Source organism: Oryza brachyantha, chromosome 8, assembly GCF_000231095.2.
Source record: "Oryza brachyantha chromosome 8, ObraRS2, whole genome shotgun sequence".
Lineage (NCBI taxonomy): Eukaryota > Viridiplantae > Streptophyta > Magnoliopsida > Poales > Poaceae > Oryza > Oryza brachyantha.
In genome coordinates, this window is record NC_023170.2 from 8,839,499 (window position 1) to 8,859,301 (window position 19,803).

General features: G+C 41.5%; 4 long non-coding RNA genes across 8 annotated transcripts; all 4 read right to left on the reverse strand.

Moving 5' to 3' along the window:
- Positions 1-4,478: 4,478 nt before the first annotated feature.
- LOC107304777 lies at positions 4,479-5,977 on the reverse strand. Of its 2 annotated transcripts, none has more exons than XR_005812334.1 (4): positions 5,923-5,977; positions 5,039-5,841; positions 4,818-4,920; positions 4,479-4,735 (listed from the first exon to the last, which is right to left on the reverse strand). It is a non-coding gene; the product is annotated as an uncharacterized LOC107304777 (long non-coding RNA). The 2 variants fall into 2 exon arrangements; XR_001550830.2 differs by having other exon boundaries at positions 4,818-4,929.
- Positions 5,978-6,004: 27 nt separating this feature from the next.
- LOC107303449 lies at positions 6,005-10,373 on the reverse strand. Of its 4 annotated transcripts, none has more exons than XR_005812336.1 (9): positions 10,026-10,373; positions 9,897-9,942; positions 9,699-9,776; positions 9,570-9,612; positions 8,913-9,470; positions 8,786-8,835; positions 8,618-8,691; positions 8,096-8,531; positions 6,005-7,975 (listed from the first exon to the last, which is right to left on the reverse strand). It is a non-coding gene; the product is annotated as an uncharacterized LOC107303449 (long non-coding RNA). The 4 variants fall into 4 exon arrangements; XR_005812338.1 differs by having other exon boundaries at positions 6,005-7,450; positions 7,881-8,531; XR_005812335.1 differs by having other exon boundaries at positions 6,005-8,531.
- Positions 10,374-14,663: 4,290 nt separating this feature from the next.
- Positions 14,664-16,782, reverse strand: LOC102708274. Its single transcript, XR_001550799.2, has 5 exons — positions 16,512-16,782; positions 16,325-16,427; positions 16,008-16,109; positions 14,842-15,510; positions 14,664-14,743 (listed from the first exon to the last, which is right to left on the reverse strand). It is a non-coding gene; the product is annotated as an uncharacterized LOC102708274 (long non-coding RNA).
- A 314-nt stretch (positions 16,783-17,096) lies between these two features.
- Positions 17,097-19,366, reverse strand: LOC107304767. The gene is made up of 7 exons (XR_001550800.2): positions 19,304-19,366; positions 19,127-19,197; positions 18,911-19,022; positions 18,587-18,829; positions 17,808-18,507; positions 17,632-17,725; positions 17,097-17,359 (listed from the first exon to the last, which is right to left on the reverse strand). It is a non-coding gene; the product is annotated as an uncharacterized LOC107304767 (long non-coding RNA).
- Between the last annotated feature and the right edge of the window lie 437 nt (positions 19,367-19,803).

The following is a 19,803-nucleotide window of genomic DNA, read 5'->3' on the forward strand; positions in this document are numbered from 1 at the left end:
AAAGACAATCAGCAATTTCAATACAGACATCTTCGGCGCATTGCCAACCTTTTCGACAAGAGCGAGTTCTCAGTGCGAGGTTTGTCAGCTTCTCAATGTAGTTCGTGCTTGTCATCTTGTCAATCGGCTAGAACAAGATTGTCTTGATTTAGTTCGATCTCCTGCCTAGTTGTTCGATGATTTATCTAAGGCTTATTGCTGCTTTTGATCTGCTCTTGATTTGAAGTAGTGTTAGGTTCTCGATCAAGACCTCACGAGTGCATTATTCGGCTTGTAAATATGAGTATGGTCACTTTGATTCTAACTTGGTTTAGTCCGGTCAATCTAGTCGGCTGGGTTTGTATTCACAGATTAGATCGAGTACTCATGTGGGCTTCATTTTCTCTATAGTTATATCGAATCCAACTGCATACTGTCTTAGTTTTGGTCCGATCTGCCTATAAAAGCTTGTCTGATCTGCTAAGTTTAGCAGACAAGTTGATGGATAACGCTAGTTTGGTATTTAATTACTTGTAGATTGCAATATTACACTGATTTCATGCATGGTTATGTTTTATGCTAGTAATTAGCATAACAATCTAGTTTTACTTTAATTTGCACGTTTAGTGTCCTATTGGTTGCTGACTGCATATGCGATGAGTGCTAAATCGGTTCGATCAACTGATTGATCTTAAAACTATCTCGGTTATGTCTGATCTTTTAAGATAAGTTGGATTATTTAGTGATTATCCTACTCATAATCAGCCGATTGGATTACTTTAGTGATTATCATGAAATTCTTGTCAAGCCGATTGTCTAACCTAACGGCTACGGTTCTAAAGCCATATCAGCTGATAGGCAGACATAGGCTTTAGGATTAGCTGTTTTTCCTGTTTTTTCATATCTTGTTAGTTATAAGATCAAACTGATTGACAACCCTAGTTTCTTAAGATTTAGTGTAGTTTAGGTCCTACACTGGAACGTTCTGAGTAGTGATTACCAGGCCTACGTGTGTGACACGTTAACGACACACGTCGTCGGGTCACCTTTTGACGTTAACACGATTAAGGCACGCCTAGTGGGACACGCTCTAATTTTACTCGCAAGCGATCGTCATCAGGAGTCAGAGATGTCTTCTGAAGAAGTTAATGCCAAAAACTTGGTCACAATGGAAGATTTGACAAAAGAGCAACAACAACCAGTGAAGCAATCCATGGCGAATTTACAAAGGTGTTGTCTTAAATGTGTGATCATGACACCAAAAGGACCAATTCAAAAGACTCAACTTTCGAAGCCGATGGATGAAGCACTTCAACATGCGGTTAATGAATCAGTTCATCATGCTTTATTCGATCTAGAGTTTTTATGAATACATTGCAAACTTTGAATTCGATATGGCGTTTTGATGAATACATTCCAAACTTTGATCAAGACAATGGTTGATGAAAACATTGCTCAAGCAATTCAACTAGGGGGGCAATATTGGCCAGAACCTCATTAGTGTTGGCATAATGACAATAGAAGGGATGATGAGTGGACCGATAGAATTGGGGTCAAGAGAGAATAATTTGGGATCAGACCAAAGAAACAAATATATATGTATCGGCGACCATACCCTGAGTAGCTTGATAGGGTTCCGTTGCCTTGCCGAGATAGGATCCTAGAATTCTCGTTATTTTCCGGCAAGCTTTTGTTTCTACAATTGAAGATGTCAACCGATTCCTAGCACAATGTGGAGACGCATCAGCTCACGACACTTTGAAGGTTAGGTTGTTCCCGCTATCACTTTCTAGATTGACGTTCACATGGTTTTCATCATTATCTCCAATTTCGATCAAAATTTGGACTGATCTAGAAAAACAATTTCATAAATACTTATTTGCTGGTATGGATGAGATGAGACTTAACGATTTAATTCTAGTTAATCAGTAGAAAGGAGAATCGACTATGGAATATATACAATGATTTCGTAATGTTCACAGTCAATGCTATAGTCTGGACCTAAATGATAAATAGTTAACCGATCTCGCATTCGGTGGATTGTTAGAACATACCAACTACAAATTATTTTGCCATGAGTTTGAAAGTTTGTCACATCTAATTACAGACAGTGTCAGTTCATGAAAGTCGATTGCAAGAGGCAAAAGAAAAAAGTTTTGGAGTCATCATCAAAGCCAGAGAAGAGAAGATAATTTTGAAGCATGTGTTCTCATACTCCAAAACTAGGGGCATGTATAAATACCAAATTTGGTAAAAATTCATTATTGGATTCGCATAAGGAAAGGCGCAATGCAATCACAGATGGAAATTTTATCCATTAGAGTTCGAATTCAACAGGGAATCGTGAGGATCGATACATGACGGTATAATTTTGTCTATTAGTTAAGAGTTGGTTTAGGATTTTTTTTCCCTTTATCTCCGAGAGTTAGAGCGATGGCCAGTCTGAGGAGACCAATCGCATGTGATTGGCATGTACCTTCACTGCTTGACGTGAGATCGACCACGACATTGGCTATGCTGGCTACCATGGGCCGAATACTGTTTCAACACGGCATTACAAACTTCTCTCCGCCCAAGACCATTCCAAGTGGTTTACGAGCACGCTCCTCCATCGCTACGCACTTACGATCGAGGTTTGGCACGCGTACGCGCAATGGATCAAGCTTCTGTGTAACGGGATGACTTTTGGCAAAAATTCAAAAACGGCTACTACAAGCTCAAGACGATTCCAAGTTGTTCTACGATGGCAAACATCACGACATCGAGTATCAAATCGGAGACTGGGTTTGGGTGTGCCTCCTCACCGTTAAGCTACATCACTTCCCGAATTCCACTCTAGCAAACTTGTACCATGCTTTTATGGGCCATACAAGATTATCTCTTGGGGTCAGCGACATGGCCTATTGTTTACAACTTCCACCATCCGCCTGCATCCATGACGTCTTCCATCTTGGCCTCCTCAAATCTTACCGAGGAACACCAGCACAACCACGGTCATTACTGAAAGTGCATCTAGCCCCTAAACGAAGTTTTGGATGATTAATAACAATGCTAGCCAAGCATGTGTGCGCTAATGAGTTGTGATTGCAGAGAAGATGAGAGATCATTTTGATTGAAAGATTACTTGATCAAACTTAGAGCATGTGTGACCCGAAGCGACGACTCTACGAAGACGAAGGTGCTCGAAGGCGTATTTTATTTTTTTCTTTTTGAGTCGTAGGAACTCCGTACTACTTAGAGGGTCACTGGAATCTCTGCATGCATCCTGGAGTAAGCCTAAACCAAGCGGAGTAAGTTGAGGTCCAGTTGTAGCTTATGCTGTTTTTCCTGAAGCAGGGACAGGACGGTCCGGCCCTTGGTCCGATGATAGGACGGTCCGGTCCTTGGTCCGGTTTCTGCTTGGTCCGGCCCTTTGTCCGGTGACAGGACGGTCCGGTCCTTGGTCCGGCCCCTGCTCTGAGTGAGTGAGTTAAGTGCTGGCCAAACGGTTCGGCCCCCTAACCGGACAGTCTGGTTAGATTTCTTTTCCAACGGCTAAGTGACGTCTGCCAGCCTATAAAAGGGGCTCTTGAGATCTAGCCGTTGGTGAGGTTTTCCGTTCGAGTTCTCTGGTTGCTAGGGCAAGTTTAGCAGGCAAGTTTAGCACCTCTCAAGCCTCCCCACTAACCCAAAACACCTCCTAGAGAGATTAATCGTTGGATCATGTCTTAGAGAGAGTGTTAAGGTTAGCGAAGGATAGAGTGTTGGCGTTGATGGATGCATGTGGAGTCAATGTGGCCTATTAGAAACTCGATATAATTAGAAACTCTTATAAAAGTTTTAGTGGTTAGGCTAGTCACCACATTTCTTTCGAAGAGAATCGATTGCCTCTAATCTTAACTTATCTTCTATCCATGCCAATACTAAGACTAATCTTACATTTCACTATGGCAGGGAATCTAGCATGTCAATTTGACCAACGTGCTAAAAGTACCATAAAATCATAGGTGTGCAGAAAAGGCACAATTAAGGCACAATTAAGGCACAATTAAGGTAAACCGTAAGAGAAAAGGGGGTACTACTCTAGCAGGTGTGCAAGGAGAATTATTAGCAGGTGTGCAAGGAGAATTATTACTATGGGGGGACCAAGCGTAATACCTACACTATCTCCTTGAGAATAACATGATTCATAAATGAATAGATCGATCATATTCATGATTGCACAAAAGAGTTTATTCAAGGGGGGCAAACTGACAGCTTCTAAATCACAAGCGAGGCCGTACGGTATGTGTGGGGTAAATTCAGTGCATCTAGAATGGAACGTGCATATGTGTGGGGTAAATTCAGTGCCCAATAGATATGGCCATCGAAATCCAACGGTATAGAACCGAGCTACAGCAAGCTATTCATAGTTTCATAAATGGAGCAAAAATGTGATCTAACATTTAGATCATGAGGTAGGCTTTTCCTTCTCAACTTTCAAGTAAAAATGAAAAACATTGAAGGGCAAGCTCTGTGAATTAAGAAAACACAAAAGTTGATGGATTGCACACACTTTTTCTCACCTGATTAAGCATTCATTCTTGGAAGCACTACTATTTCAAACAAAACTGTACACTTTATCCAATGTCTTTATTATAGATGTCCTTTTGAAGAGGAAATTTCACCTTTCAAACAAACATTCATGTGGCTGTTAAGAAGAGTTTCAAACCAGCCGCTTCCAGAACGTTGTGACGAGATAATTGCGAAGTACAGGACATGGGTACAGATGTATTCACTGCTAAAAAATAAAATTCATATCAGATATTACACAATCAAAGTATATAGTATAATGTAAACAACTTCAGCAGAACTGTCACCTGCCATAAGTTATTTGGTTGTGGGTAATGTACAAAATGAACCTCAGAAGGCGCGATTGTAGACTTATTTCATGGTTGTTCCACAACTTCGATCTTCAATATTCTAGACCAGCTAAGCATGAAAGGAGAATGAAATACACCAGAATTAAATGCAGCCAACCTCAAGTTAGCTTGCTGAACGACAAAACATAATGGTGAGGTAGCGTGAGAACAGCAAACACCTGTAACAAAATCTTCAGACAAGCCAGCGGAGGATAATGGCCACGTTAAGTATAAGAGCCATGGTAAATTCGTTCAACACAAGGTAACAAGCAGAATGACCTCTCAGAAATCAACTCTAAATGCACTACTAGCATCACGGAGTAACAGTAGAGTATGCGAAGAACTGATGGCACGGATGTATTGTATGCAGTAGAGAGGAAGGAGGGCGAACACATCAGAATATAAACAGGGATAACGAGGTGCAGGAAAAAGGTATTAAATGAGTATAAATAGCAGGAAGCAAACAGGGAAAAAGTTGGTGTACAGAATGCAAAATGCACGCAAACCTTCTTAGCTCTAAACATGGAAGAGGAAATAAACTCCAAATCTAAGGTTGGAAAATTCAAATCTTGGCTTGTAACCATAAGCAAAAGTGAAAAGACAGGGTCGTAATTGCTTTGTGCATCGCCCTCCCATTCTTCAAAAGCACATGTTAAGCTATAGCATTTGTTGCTGAAACGCAAAAGACATGCATATATAGAAGGCTTAGTATAATTCGGTCTGCACAAAATTTGCACGATTTCAACAAAAAAAAGAATTATGCTTTGGCAATACAACACTACACTACCTAACCCTTCTCCTCCTTTGCATCCATTTCCAGCCTCTGAGGTTACCTACGAGAAAAGGTCATCTCCTGTCAACTCTGAATAGCCGAAGAGAAAAAAAGACTCTGAAAGGCTGAAGATTTTTCCTTGCTGCACCCAAGAAAGAAGCTTCCATAGTTCCCTTGCGTCCAATTAGAAGACACCATTTTGCAGAAAACCTGAAACATATTCAGCTTCTTCTGAAGAAAACCTGAAAGAAGAATTATTCAGAGAAATGAGGAAGAGAAGCAGGAGCAGACATGGGGTTTCCCTGCTGCAGTGAGAGGCAGAGTTCCTTCCCTCTCCCCCCCCCCCCCCCCTCCCCCCTCCCATGGCGGCAATTCTGGAGAAAGTATGAATAATTGCTCAGGCTTTTGACAGAGAAACATATCCGCATCCACATATAAAATATGTTGAAAATAATACAGTGCCATAAGAAGCATGATGTTTTATGCGGAAACCACTAACGAAAACTTGTACCAATAAAATTGGTAGGGAGATGTTATGTTCATATCAAGGTACATCTTGTTCAGCCTGTTTCCCAATTCTTTGATGAATTGGTCCTTCAGATAGTTGTTTGATCCTGTCAAGGCGCACACATCTTGCAAGAGGCACGCGTAGCCTCACTGAAACATAGGATTTTTTTGTGGCCACCCCTCCCATCAGCATGCAAGCACACCCCCATAAACGAAAGAGAACGACTATACGATGGTATTCCATCGGAGGACAGGATAGTTAAAGTCCAAACCGATCCAAAACCACATCGTCGGAACCAAACGTGTGCAGCATGTAGGCGTGCGCGCGGAGGAGATAAGTCATTAACTGTCCCGTTCCTACGGCATGCCGTACGGGAGCTTTTCCGTAAACGAAAACAACATACCAGGCCCATGCCGAGGTCATCGCCCGCTTTTCCGATTCGGCCAAACCCATGCTGAGATTGTCGGCAGCAGTAACCTCTAGGCAAGGTCGTCGCCACGAGGAAGCTATGGCCGAGGTCATGGCGCCAGGAACCTCCGCTAGCTCCCAGATCCATCGCGGCTCAGGCCAGATCCACCGCAGCGCCCGCCTCCGCTGCCCCGGGCCTCATCGCCGGCAGGAATCTTCGTGAGGAAGCTCCGGCTGAGGTTGTTGAAGCCAGGAATCCGCAGCCTCCCCAGACGGATCCGTCGCCACCTCGGCGGGATCGGTCACAGCACCCGCGTCCGCCGCCTCGGGCCTCATGGCCGGCAACTGCCGCCTCCGTCGGTCACCACCGAATTGGCCGCCCTAGGTTTTGCCACCAGCCGTCGCCGTCGTTAGGGCCACCTCAGTCGTCCCAGGCCCTGCCGGCAGCTGCCGCCTACATCGGCCGCCACCGCCCTCGCCGGCCAAGGCCGAGAGCAACAGCCAACAGGCGATGAAAGAAGGAAGAAAAATGTATGAGTAGGGCAGAGAGAAGCAGAAGAAAAATGAGAGACTGACACAGCAGCAGTGATAAGAACGGTAAAAGTTCGGAAGACAGCGTCGGCCCGAGCAAGCAACTAAAAAAGGGGCCAAAAAAACACTGGGCTAAAGAGAGGCTGACACAGCAACAACGACAAGAACAGTAAAAGTTGGGAAGGCAATGTCCACCCAAATAAGTAATGCAAAAAGGGGCCAAAAAAAACACCGGGCACTGTAGCCTGCCAACGTGGACACCCCCAGGGGCGCCACATTCTGCCACCCTTTATGTATACTAGTGGACGGGGCGTGCCCTGGCGCGCCTCTTGGGAGCAGTTGTACCATGAGTAAACGGAGAGGCAAATGCGCCTGTTATGTCATACAGAAAAGAATAATGTAAACCGAATGGGGCAAGTAACAGGCCAGGCGGCCCAACAACAATATAATAATATGGAAAATAACAAACAGATCTAAAGTAGGGTATACTAAAATAGTAGAACATATAAAGCTACTAAAAAATAACCACTTGACAGACACGAAATACCATAACAATCAATTAGGTATGCTTCACTTGTAGTACTAAAGGGAAAGGAATTAACTTCAGCAACGGGATTCCAGGTACAAAATAAAAAAAAAACGTCAGCATATGCTGTAGCGAACGACAGATCACTCCTGGTTAACCTTAAGTACTGATAGAGCGGAGTCAATGGTAAACAACAGAAGTCCAGAAGTTTGCAAGGCTGTCTCTACTTAAAATAGTTTTGGGCGCCTCAAAACAGTCGTTTTCTGTCAATCTCACCGAGTTTCCTGCTGTACTGCCTGAGCTGGCTCCACAATGTTCTTTGCTAGCATGAAAGTCCGCAGGTTAAGACTCTTCAAGCTTTCGATAAGTTGCTGATGGTTGCAATTAGGAAAACATTGGAAAAACTCGCTCATAAATTGATAATATGAATATATTAGTATTCTATCAATTGCTTAAATTAGTCTGCAGCATGTATGGCTGGAGCAACTTACATGATAACATGATTGGTCGTCATGACAATAGTTCCAGATACTGAATCAATCTTGGCATCAAGCTTTGAATTCCTAACTAAGTTCATTATCCACAATTCTGCGTCATCATAGCTCATGTTCAGCTTCTGAGAGAGCATGCTGCAGAGCATTGGAAGAACATCTTAGATTTCAAAGAAATTGCATTCCTACATGATTCATCTGTTAAGTATAAAATGCACGGTAAACTTTGCAACACTGAGAAATTAGTATGACTATTGTTAATAGAGATAAAAGAACAAAACGATGAAATGATAACTGTCGTCAAGTAATGATCACGTTTTTTTACTGATAAACATGAAGTGCTTCATAAAACATGGAAAGCAGATGACAGATGATGACAATGCAAAACAGCAAAGGCAGTGAACCAACTTTGAATGTCAAGTGTTCTGTCTGCTTCCTGCGAAAAAAAGGCATCATGTTTAACAATAAATTCTTATTTATATTATTGGGCAATCATTAAAGAATAATCATATTGGTACTCACAGTGATGATGAATATATTGGTGGCATTGGAGATATTGAAGACATGTTTATTTTGTTGACTAATGATGCCATGTACTTTGAAAACAAGATGGAGTAATTCATGAATTTCCATGCTATATGTAAACAGTAATGCATAATTTGAATTGTGTAGTAGAAGTGTAGAACTTACTGCAGCTTTGAATGCAGGGCGGTGTGGTAAGATCTCGAACATACAGCAACCTGACAGTAAAAGATGGAAAAGGATTATGCAGCTGTTTAATTCTGTCTAGCAGAACAACAGAAAATGTGAAACTTACTCCAAAAGCTGTAGTACTGAGACCTCACCAAGTGGCCATACATCAGATTTGTAACCATGAGGTATGTACGCTAGTATTTCTGGGCACATGTAGTTTGGGGTTCCCACAATCCGAAAAACATAGACGTAAAATTCATTAAGTGGAAATGGGATCTATCAGTTCATTGACATGTCAGAATATTTTGAATGGAGATGGTACGGAAGGGCCGTACTGTGTATATATAGTTCTAAAAATAGATGATGGAAAAGAAACAAAGCTGGTTGAAATATACTGAAATGGTATCACTTTTTGTACAGAACAATGTTCCTTTATGCGGCCAAAGATTATCAGTCATAAATAACTCAGTTATGAATTATTATTAAAAAGCAAAAGGCTTTGCATGAAGGGTATTTATACATGTGCGACTGTATGTAGGTAATATGATAGTTGTGTTTCCTTTCGTCCTTTGCTAACTGGAAATGTTTTTGTGAGTTACATTTACACAACTTAATATCATGGGTTTAAGCCATACCATTGAGGCAAAGTCCTCCATGAGCAATTTTGCTAGCCCAAAATCAGCTGTTATGAAGAAACAATGGATATTCAGGTCACTATACTATCCAAGAATGAGGACAAACGCAGTCATTTTCATTTGTAATGAAATATATATGTTCTTACCAAGTCGGATGTTATCATCGTTCGTTAAAAAAATGTTTGAACACTGTAACAACACAGGAGTCAAGGACATGTTAGGTAATTGATGATATCTGATGAATGGACTTGTGGATAGGGACAATTTGCATTTACCTTGAGGTCACGGTGAAGCACACGGTTGCAGTGCAGATAGTCAAGGGCCAAGAGCAATGTGTGAACCATCGGCACACCCTGTTTGACCACAGCAAGTACCAAAGAAGCAGTAAGTTTCTGACCCATTTACTATTTCTATTGCTTCTTGACGCTGTAATTGCCAGCATTTCATCTACTTACGGCGACTTATGTTCTTACCTCTTCAGAGAAAAGGACACCCCTTGCCTTCTTGATCCTCTCAGCCCTGTGATTTTGGTGTCAGTAACTTGGAACATTGAATGGTAAAATTTTAGGAGCAGTTAAAGTGTGAAAATGTGGGGGCCTTACATGTCACCTCCTCCACAGTGACTTGTCACAATGCAGGTAGAGGTCCCCTGCAACCATCAAAGAGAGAGAGGGAAAAAGAACATAAAAACCTTTCATCTAAAGGAATGCCAAATTATTCCCAAAACAGAATTGCAGTTGAGATTTTTTATCTCATCAACCAAACCGTCCTTGGAGTCGACAATGTACGGGTTGCTGAGGCTCGCCATCAGAGACATCTGTGCAGCCAAGAAAAAGCATCAAAATCCACCACCAAACCATCTGTCCTCTCCCCCAAGCATTCAATCAGGTACGATGACGAACAACAAAAAGGGGCTAATTATTCAATCCATTTGGTCAAACATTTTTTTTCCATAAACCACAAAGTGATTTGCAAGCAAGTTCAACACCAACAGCTCATCGTGCAACAACATGCTGCGGCTCAAGCGGGAAATGAATGAACAAAGGGTTGGGTCAGCTGCAGGTTTTACCTCATGGTAGGCCGTGCACCGGAACTTGTCGTTCTGCTTGGAGTATGTGACATATAGTAGTAAGAATACTAAAAATATTAAACAAACACCTGCGTCAGCCACAAGGTGCGGGACGGAGGAGGCGCAGTCCGGGAGGGGAGGGCCCCGTCGGTCGACTCATATTCACGCGAGGTCCAGTGAAGACCACCCTGACCTCTGCCGGTAGCCGACCTCCGCCGCCCGCACCGCTCGCGTCCGGCACCCGTAGCGGGAACCGATGAGCAGGGAACGAAGTGAGCACCCAGGACGGACCAGAGCACAAGGGAGAGACGACGATGCGGTGCAGAGCCGTGGGACCGTCGCAACCGATGAGCAGGAAAGAACAAACACATTAGAGGCCGAAGAAATAACCCGCAAAAGCGAACGAGGAACGGAAGCGAATCGGACCGCACAAGCCTCAGCACACGAGAGCATCACCCAGCCAACGCCACGACGACAGAAAGAGATGCAAAAGAAACGAACGGAAGCAGGAAGCTGAGCAAGGCAAGGCAAGCGAGAAAAAAGAAAGAAAACGAGCAGAGCGACGGAGAAGAAAGGCAAGGTAGTAAATGCTTACAGGACAACAGAGGGTAGACATCCATATTTAGAGTTTCTCTTTCCAATATGCATGACGCTTTATTTTTGGATGATGGGATAGATGTTATGTTTGGACTTTTTTTCTTAACATCATCTATTTTTAGGATGGATGATCAATTGGGTTTGCTCTAAGGACATGTCTGACTTGTCCCTCCTCTACGTCACTAACACTAAAATATTTTGTAAGTGTTTTGTAAGATTTCCGGAAGTTCCAAAGGTACTTGAGCTCTTGATTTTCGGTTTTGTAAGATTGTAGAAAGTTCCAAAGGTGGTAACCAAAACTTCTGAAGAGATGACTTTTTTCACAGATAATTTTGTATTTCTAAGTGTCAGGGGGTTGTTGGATTCAAACTAACCGAAAGTTCCGAAGAGAGCATCTTTTGCCCCCAATGGACAGATTTAGAGGGGGCTATAAATGCCACATCCACCCCTCAAGCTAGGGAAGATGGAGCGTCATGGAGGAATGAGATTTTAAATTCTTTTTTAATTAACAAGGCAACGATGGATCTAATATTTGAATTAAGGAAATACGCATATCATCTAGGGAACCTCAAGGCATGAAGAAACGGATACTGTAGTAAGAGAGGAAACACAAAATAATCGGCTAAAAATCCTGGATGAAAGACGAGCACTGCTTCCAAATGGGAACAGCATTTGCTACAAGAGCCCAAGAGGTTCAATATTAATTACACAGTTCAACAGTCATGCAAGGCTGCAGTATGTCACCTTAGGATTTGTCTCATGCGAAGAATCAAGCTTGCCACATTTGAAACACTCGTGTTGCTTGTACTGGCAGTTCAAGCAAATGAAAGTAGGTATTTCCTAGTAATATGCATAAATACCATTATCATAATTTGAATTAGGACATGGAAATAACAAAAAGGTGCAGCCTAAGTCATGAATACTTTGGAAATCTACCTTTTACTTCATGAGAAGTGTAGCCAAGAGTTTCGCAAAATGATTGCACACCATCTTTCCGCTTGGGATGGAAAGACCTTTTGCATTCACCTTTACAGCTGCATGATACCACTATGCTGAGGATTGGGTGCACTCAGAATTTTATACAGTATACCAAATAGTGTTGCCATGGAGCATAAAGGAAGTTCAAAAGCAACTAATGCAATGGATTCTTTAACAAATGATACATGTTTACATGCAAAGCATGAAGAAAGAATGGGGGTATGGATAGGAAGAGGTAACTTGACAAATACATTCTTCATTTCATCCACATCAATATCTTAGGTAAGCATGAACGAAAATGCTCCAACATAAATGCTGCAATAAAACAACAGTACAGTATGAAATGTGTAGCAATTTCAATGTATGCCCAAATAAAAAGGATTATCAGAAGATGAATGAAAAAAGAAGGATTCCAAATGAGAACAGGAAGGTAGAATCAAAAGCCCTAACCAAATTGTAAAGCATGCATATTTACAATCATAGTAACCACTAATGGCAGGGACACGCTTTGGCACGCTGCCTGGGTACAACTGATGCACAGCGTACTAAAAGATCTTTATTTATCAGCACATAAACTTATTTTTAAAAAGGCACTCAACTTCCTACAGATAGGTTCAGTATGTGTTCAAATCCTCTGAATACTTGACCAAGAACCTACCAACTTGCAACTTTGTTTGAACCTATATTCCTGAAAACTTTTGGATTGCAAATGATGAGAATTGTGTACCTTTGCTACAGAGAGATCCAACAGAATCCTTGCTTACACATTCAATAGTTTCATCACTGCCTGGACAAGGCAGCCTTGGGATCAATTCAGCTCCCTCGAGCTCCCTCCGGCCACCCAGACTGCAGATGGAGTGCCTCTGATTGCGATTTTGCGGCCAATTCTGCTGTTGCTGCTGAAGGATACACTGATCAGTCCACTTGCGCTCCCGGTGAAGCCGCAGCCGCAAGTCGTCCACCTTCTTCTCGAGGTAGAATATTGCTAGCTCTGCAAGGAGGCCCCTGATCTGCAACAATGGTAACGAATTATTGACCTACCAGGGTGTAATCATATAATGGTCTACCAAAATGTTGAGTGATATACCTTTCTCGTGCCCTGATAGTTCATGTGAACAAACATGCAGTGACAATTGATAGGAATACAACAGATAGATATGTTGCTCACGTGCTCAGATTACTCGGGAGAGTATGAAATACATCAGAAATTTTACAGTGCCTATTACCAGAAGGTGAATTAAAAGGAATACAATTAAAAAAACTAAAAATTGTACTATGAATCTATGACTCCACCTTGCAAGCGATCGACAAGTTAGGCCATTCATAGTTGGGGGGGGGGGGGGTACATCCTCATTCACTGAGACTGAATTTCTGAAACCTATGAAAATTCCCCATGCTTTCAATCATCTGTCACACACAGTTATGATAAGAGATCTTCTCTCCTGGTGTCTACTCAATGCTCATTGCAGACAGTACCAGGCATAAACTGGACAGTATCAGTATCAGGTGCCAAATCTTATAATGACAACTCCTTCTTGGACTGTACTGAAATGTTTCACTTGTAATCATGTTTTCTCAAGCGCGGATTGGACTTCTTCAGACTCAACAGTCCCAGTAATGAGATGGACAGCAAAGTTTTTCTTCAAACATGAAAGAGTGATTTTACTGTCGTTGAAAAATATGACATTTTCCCACTGTTTTACCGATACCTCGTCAAGTACAGTAAAATCTCTCAATGGAAAAGATTAAAAAAAAAAAGCAAAAACAGAAACCGCTCGAAAATTTCACCAAAAACTGCAAAAGAATACTTTTGAAGCTAGCAGTTGACACTGTAAAGAACTGACGATACATGCATGATAAATGTGCAGAAAATTCAGGTGAAGAGAGGTTAATTAAATCAAGAGATACCTTGGTGGGAACAAGCGTGGAGAGGCAGCGGAGGATCCTGCTGAGGCGCTTCTCCCTCTCAAGCACAGCCTCCAGCTCCAACACCTCGAACCCCAGCTCCGCCCTCTTCCGGTGCTAATGAAAATGAAGGTAGCATAAGGCGAAATAATAAGCAAAGGCTAGACAGATCCTTGACATTGAATAATCCCATACCCCCTATAGGGATTCTAATAACAATAAATACTAGTAACCGTGCACGTGCAAGGCACGTTTTTGTAATATTTACCAAAAGAGCATTAATAAATGAAACTAAAAACATTTTAATTTAGTCTAGGTTTGTACTTCATAAACTAAACTAGCATATTACCCATGCGTTGCAACAGGATCTTATTAAAAATATTATTAGCATGTTATTAAAGTAGAGTTAATAAAATGGTTTGATATATATGTCTAAGTTATTTTTTATTTCAAACTCCCTACTCCCTTTTATAGTAGTAGATTCGCAACAAGCAATTGCAAGGGCATGCATGTTTACACACTGCCATTCAGATACAACTCAAGTTTATGTTTAATCTATATATTAAATTAAATAAAGACATCTCAAGTCCATTATTAATATAAATAGTTTGGTTACAATGTTCTACAATATGAACTTGTAAAGACCAGATCCTAACAATGAACAATAACTAGAGGTTGGGGCGCACCTTGGCGCGCCGCCTGGCTATAGCTTAATGTAAGCACGGTGCTTGAGTGTCGGTTGAGTTCCTCCCCGCGAAGCGGCGCCGCCACCTAAACAATAAATATGGAGGTTTTTTTTTCATCCAGAACGTTGTCAAACAAGCAAATTTAAACACCCATCAAAAAAAGAAGAATAATGGTATAAGCACCTGCCCAAACAAAGAAAGCCATATATTAAATTGTAGTAATCAACGCCATGGGTTTTGACAGAACCTTGATCTGTTCAGCCACTCAACCATGTGCTACTTGAAATGCGAAGAACATAGATGAGTACGTAGCAAAAGAAGAGAACAAACACAACCCAGATTCTTCCCAATGCATTTTTATAGATGCAAAGGTTAAGGCATTACTCCCTCTGTTCACAAATATAAGCCTTTCTAGAGTACCACTTTCCCAATCTAAGCACACCTCAAATTCTCCACATCTATTTCTGCACCGTTGGGTGTGATGTTTCTGAACCAAGTAAACTTCCAAGAGCATCAAAGTAATTTCAGCCCAACATTAATTTTACTAAAACCCCTTGTAGTACTGGCTCCTTATCCGCCACATCCTGTATCTTCCTTGTATCTGCATCATACATTAAATATACTATCGCACTACGATCCAATATAATCTTACGATGAAAGGACCTTCACACTTATAACTCCAGTTTGTCTTCTTCTTGTTTAATAAGAATAGATTTTTCCTGGTTTTGTTCTGTTAGGATCCTGGCTCTTCTGTGGACCACCATCAATTATTACGCTATCCCCACTTTCAGCATGTCTTATGCCATCATGTGTTTCGCTTTCATGCTGGTTCCCTTCAGGTTGTTCCTCCCACTGAAATACCATCAGTTGTATCATCAGCTATGGGCTCGAATCTAAAAGAAATAAGATTTAGTCGAACTGAAATACCATCAGTTGCACCAAACTCCTCAAGCACTATATATAGAGACATCCACAGAGCACCGCATTAGTTTGATCACACAACATATTTAAACATCTACCATGATAATGGTTTACCATATAATATGGATGCAATTACTCTAGCACAACCAGAAAGATGTGCCTGTCTGCAGTAAACAGGCAGAAGGAAAAAATGCATAGGAATGGCAACCAATGGCATATGGTTGACACATGTCAAAACAATGGCATATAACCTGATATAGCAAGTCCTAGGAGGCAAAATAGGGACAAGTAATGTCTGTAAAAAGAAACATGGACAAAACAATGCTGATATCCACAAAAGTTGCAGCATTACCAGCTGCCAATGTGGCAGTTTTGATCACGTACAGAGTTGTAATAAGCATGAAGAAATGTGGTGGCAATGAATGCACCTGTCGACCAACATGGGCATCCGCTCTTGCCATTGAGACTTTTTGCTTTTGACCCCTGGTAATGTTAACTCCTCTTTCTCCAATCTCTGTTAGGGCACCACCCTGACAACAAGCACAAGGAGTCATGGGGTTATGTCATTTTGCAGGGACAAGGAATAAATCACACCAAATCAAAATAGTATGGCATAGGAAACAGATTCACAACAGGACAAATGGGAAAAAAAAACACTCCCCACCAAGTTCACTTCATCAAATGAAAGCTATACGGTCAAAATTTTCTAGATTGATCTGTAAAGACTGAAATGATTAGAACTTACTGGTAGTAGGCCAAGGTCATGCCCTAATGAAGTGACACCTATTGCTTTCTGGTAGAGTGAAGGTTGGATGGGAGGACCAAGCAATATACATGTTGTCCCAGACCTGCAATGATAACATCATTATATGTACAGAAAACACAAAGGGCTTAATCTAGCAAAACAACAATGATGGAGTATCATGTCTCACAGCAGCATTGAAGGTCCATGAAACTTGAGAAACATAAGCCACTGATCCACGAAGGACCACTACGGTATTCGATCCTGACACTGGTGGTATATATTTCACCCGGCATTGTAGAAATAAGAGAAGTCTTCCCTTCCCCACTGCTTTGTACAATTGCAACCAAATTGCCAATAAGTATATCAAGAGATTGACATTTCATAAAGTTGGTATCTCAGCCTGGCAATATTTGCGAAATTACCTTTTAAGCATCACCTAAAGATTAGAGGAAACATGACAATGCTAACAACTGAACAAAATCGTGTGATGAAAATGGAAACAACAAGAACTGACCAGAACAACATTCTGAACCTACCACCAACTCACCAATTCAATATGATCTGGAGACATCTCTCATATATAGTTATAGACAACTTCTATCTACAAATTGAATATTCAGCAAGCTAGCCTATGAACACTGTTAATTGGTTTTTTTATTTTCTGTACTCTGGACTGTATGTGTTAAAGTACCAATAACTGGTAAGAGCCAGAGATACAAGAGCTCACATAGAATATATTTCAATACCAATTAAATAACAAGAACTACCCGAAACACTGATGTAGCTGTGATTCCACATGCAAAATATCTGTTCTTAATAGAAATTGCCAGAAGCTTGGGATGAATAGGTGGATTGGCCAGAAGTATTCTCTTCAGCCAGGAGATCTTGCAGACGTTTCAACAACACCTTACAATTAACAACCTGTCGAATTTAAATTGAAAAAACAGGTAAAGTGACTATTGAGTACCAAACAAAAGGGCCAAATGATACCACAGTAACAATGGTCGGGATACTGTTGAGGAGGAAGCTAGTCAGCTGCAACAGGCAAGAAAAAATAGGAGATGATAATTAGCCAACTTGAAGAAATATAACGACTCTCTCATATATACCTTAATTTAAATAACCGCACTATTGTAAACGAACTCAATAGGAGCAGAGAGCACCAATACAGTGTACACTATAGTGTGCAACTCTGACTCTCATTGATCGATGCAGAGAATTCAAATCAAAGAAAATAACACATATAGCATAATAAAACTGAAATACAACTATATACAACATCTTGTTAAAATACAAATTAAACATACCGCAGCAAACAGCTGAGCACTGCGGAACCATGAAAGCTCATCATCACGGATGTACTGCACTTTTGACTAAAAACTTTGCTCCCAACCACAACATCTAAGCACAGAAATGTTTGAGACAGCTTAAAACAAAAGTTGAGTATTACAGGTACTAAAGACTTAAGTTAATGTAAGCATACTTGATTGTATCCATTGCAGGTAATATTTCATTCATAGACTGATTCTTTTGTGAGTCCTTTGCAGCAATGGTCAAAACGAAAATAAATTCAAATTCTGGTCCCAGTGCACACTTAACAAGTGCAAACGCAACCTGCTCATAGACCTCTGGGACCTCACTCCTGCCCTCAATTATGACCTCAGTAAGTGTAGGAAGCTTTTCTCAAGTCCAACAGTTATTTTAGCCACCATATGTTGTTGCTTCACTATCTTCCTAGTGTTAAGACTTGCATGAACAAATCAATAGGAGTATCTCAATACCACTTTGCAGGTGTGTTGCATTTGAACTCTTATGGAGCAATGGCAAATTATGATTATTTTTCTCACTAAAAGTAAAAATGTAGGGTAACAGAATATTTATGCAAAAGGCAACTTTACGATGCCATGAATTATGGTAATGCCTAAAATAGCATGATACTTTCTTGTCAGAGTTTATCACAGATCTATTTGCTGTCGTATTATTTTGTTGCAGTTCCCCAGTAGAATGAGAAATGCCTTTAAGATCAAATGCATTACCTCCTCCATGCTTGCATTTTTCAGCAAAGCACAGTGTAAAACATATGAGTCCTCTGTGCAGAAGGTTAATCAGCGTGACACAAGTTTCCATTATAGTATATATTCTCACCGCAAGATCATCAGACCCTGATCTGAAGCTCCTGCTTTCTGAAGATGTAATACCAGAGTCGTCAGAACTTCCACTGGGTAGTGTATAAACAACCCTAGGCTTTATTTCCTCAATCACCTTATCAACTTCTTTGTTGAACTGGGCCAATACAAAATGAATTATTGTGGTGGGTCAGTAGTCGTCTGTTCGCAACAATAATGCGTCACTAAAGCTTGTAGATGATATATTTGCATTTTATGCTCACTGTACCAAGGGGAATCTCGTCCATGTTAGTACTGACAGCTACCTTAGTGCTCTGAATGAAGAACTTATCTTTGCATGGCATATGTGGAGGGTACTCTTTCTGCGCCTGCAGCGTAACTACATCGCCGAACAAGAATTCAGATACCCCAAACATTAGTATGAAAGGAGGAGCCTGAAAAGAACAATGGCGTGAAATACCATAATGGCCAAACTGGAAGCAGGTGTTTACTTCTTACAGTGCAAGAATTCCATGGTTGGACTATGGTCATGTTCAGCCGGACGAAATACTTCCTCGGTGATGTGTCTTCACCTGAAAGGAAAAGAAACAATTTTTCATCAAACATTCTTGCCAAGTTTCAGCAAACATTGATAGAAAATCTGGAGGTTTTCTCCCAAAAATGGAAGGCCATGGACCTTGAATGCAACATGATGCTTGCTGTTGATCGCCACCTTGAGATTGCAATAGCACGGTTTATCCAGCTCAACTACACACGAGAATTTACCGGAGAGAAGAACCGCACAGATGGTTACAGCTAACCATTCATAAATGCTAAGAACCTAAGATAATCTGAAGAACTCCTCTGAACTTACATAGGAAAGTGAACTTGACGGGACAAACAGATATCAGCATTCCGCCGCCACCCATTGCGACACCTGATCAAACAAAATTAATTGCAAATATACCAAGATATGCATAAATCGCTCAATTACAAAAGAGATGATATTAGCTTTCGCTTCGTTTAGAGTGAAACCCATCTTTTTTTCCAACTGAGTTGAACTAAAAACAAACTCAAAAAAGGAAGATGAACCAACGATTTGGGTGAGGAAGCTCCAGCCGAGGTCATTGACGCAAGGAACCACCGATAGCTCCCAGATCCACTGCCGCGCCGGCCAGATCCACAGCCTCCCCGGCAGGCCGGATCCGTCGCCGCCTCGGCCGGATCCATCGCAGCGCCCACCTTCCCCGCCCCGAGCCTCATGGCTGGCACCTGCCGCCACTGCCTTCGCCACCCCAGGCTCTGCCGTCAACCGTCGCCTGCTGTGGCCGCCATCAGCCGTCGTCGTTAGGGCCGCCTCCGTCGCCCCGGCCT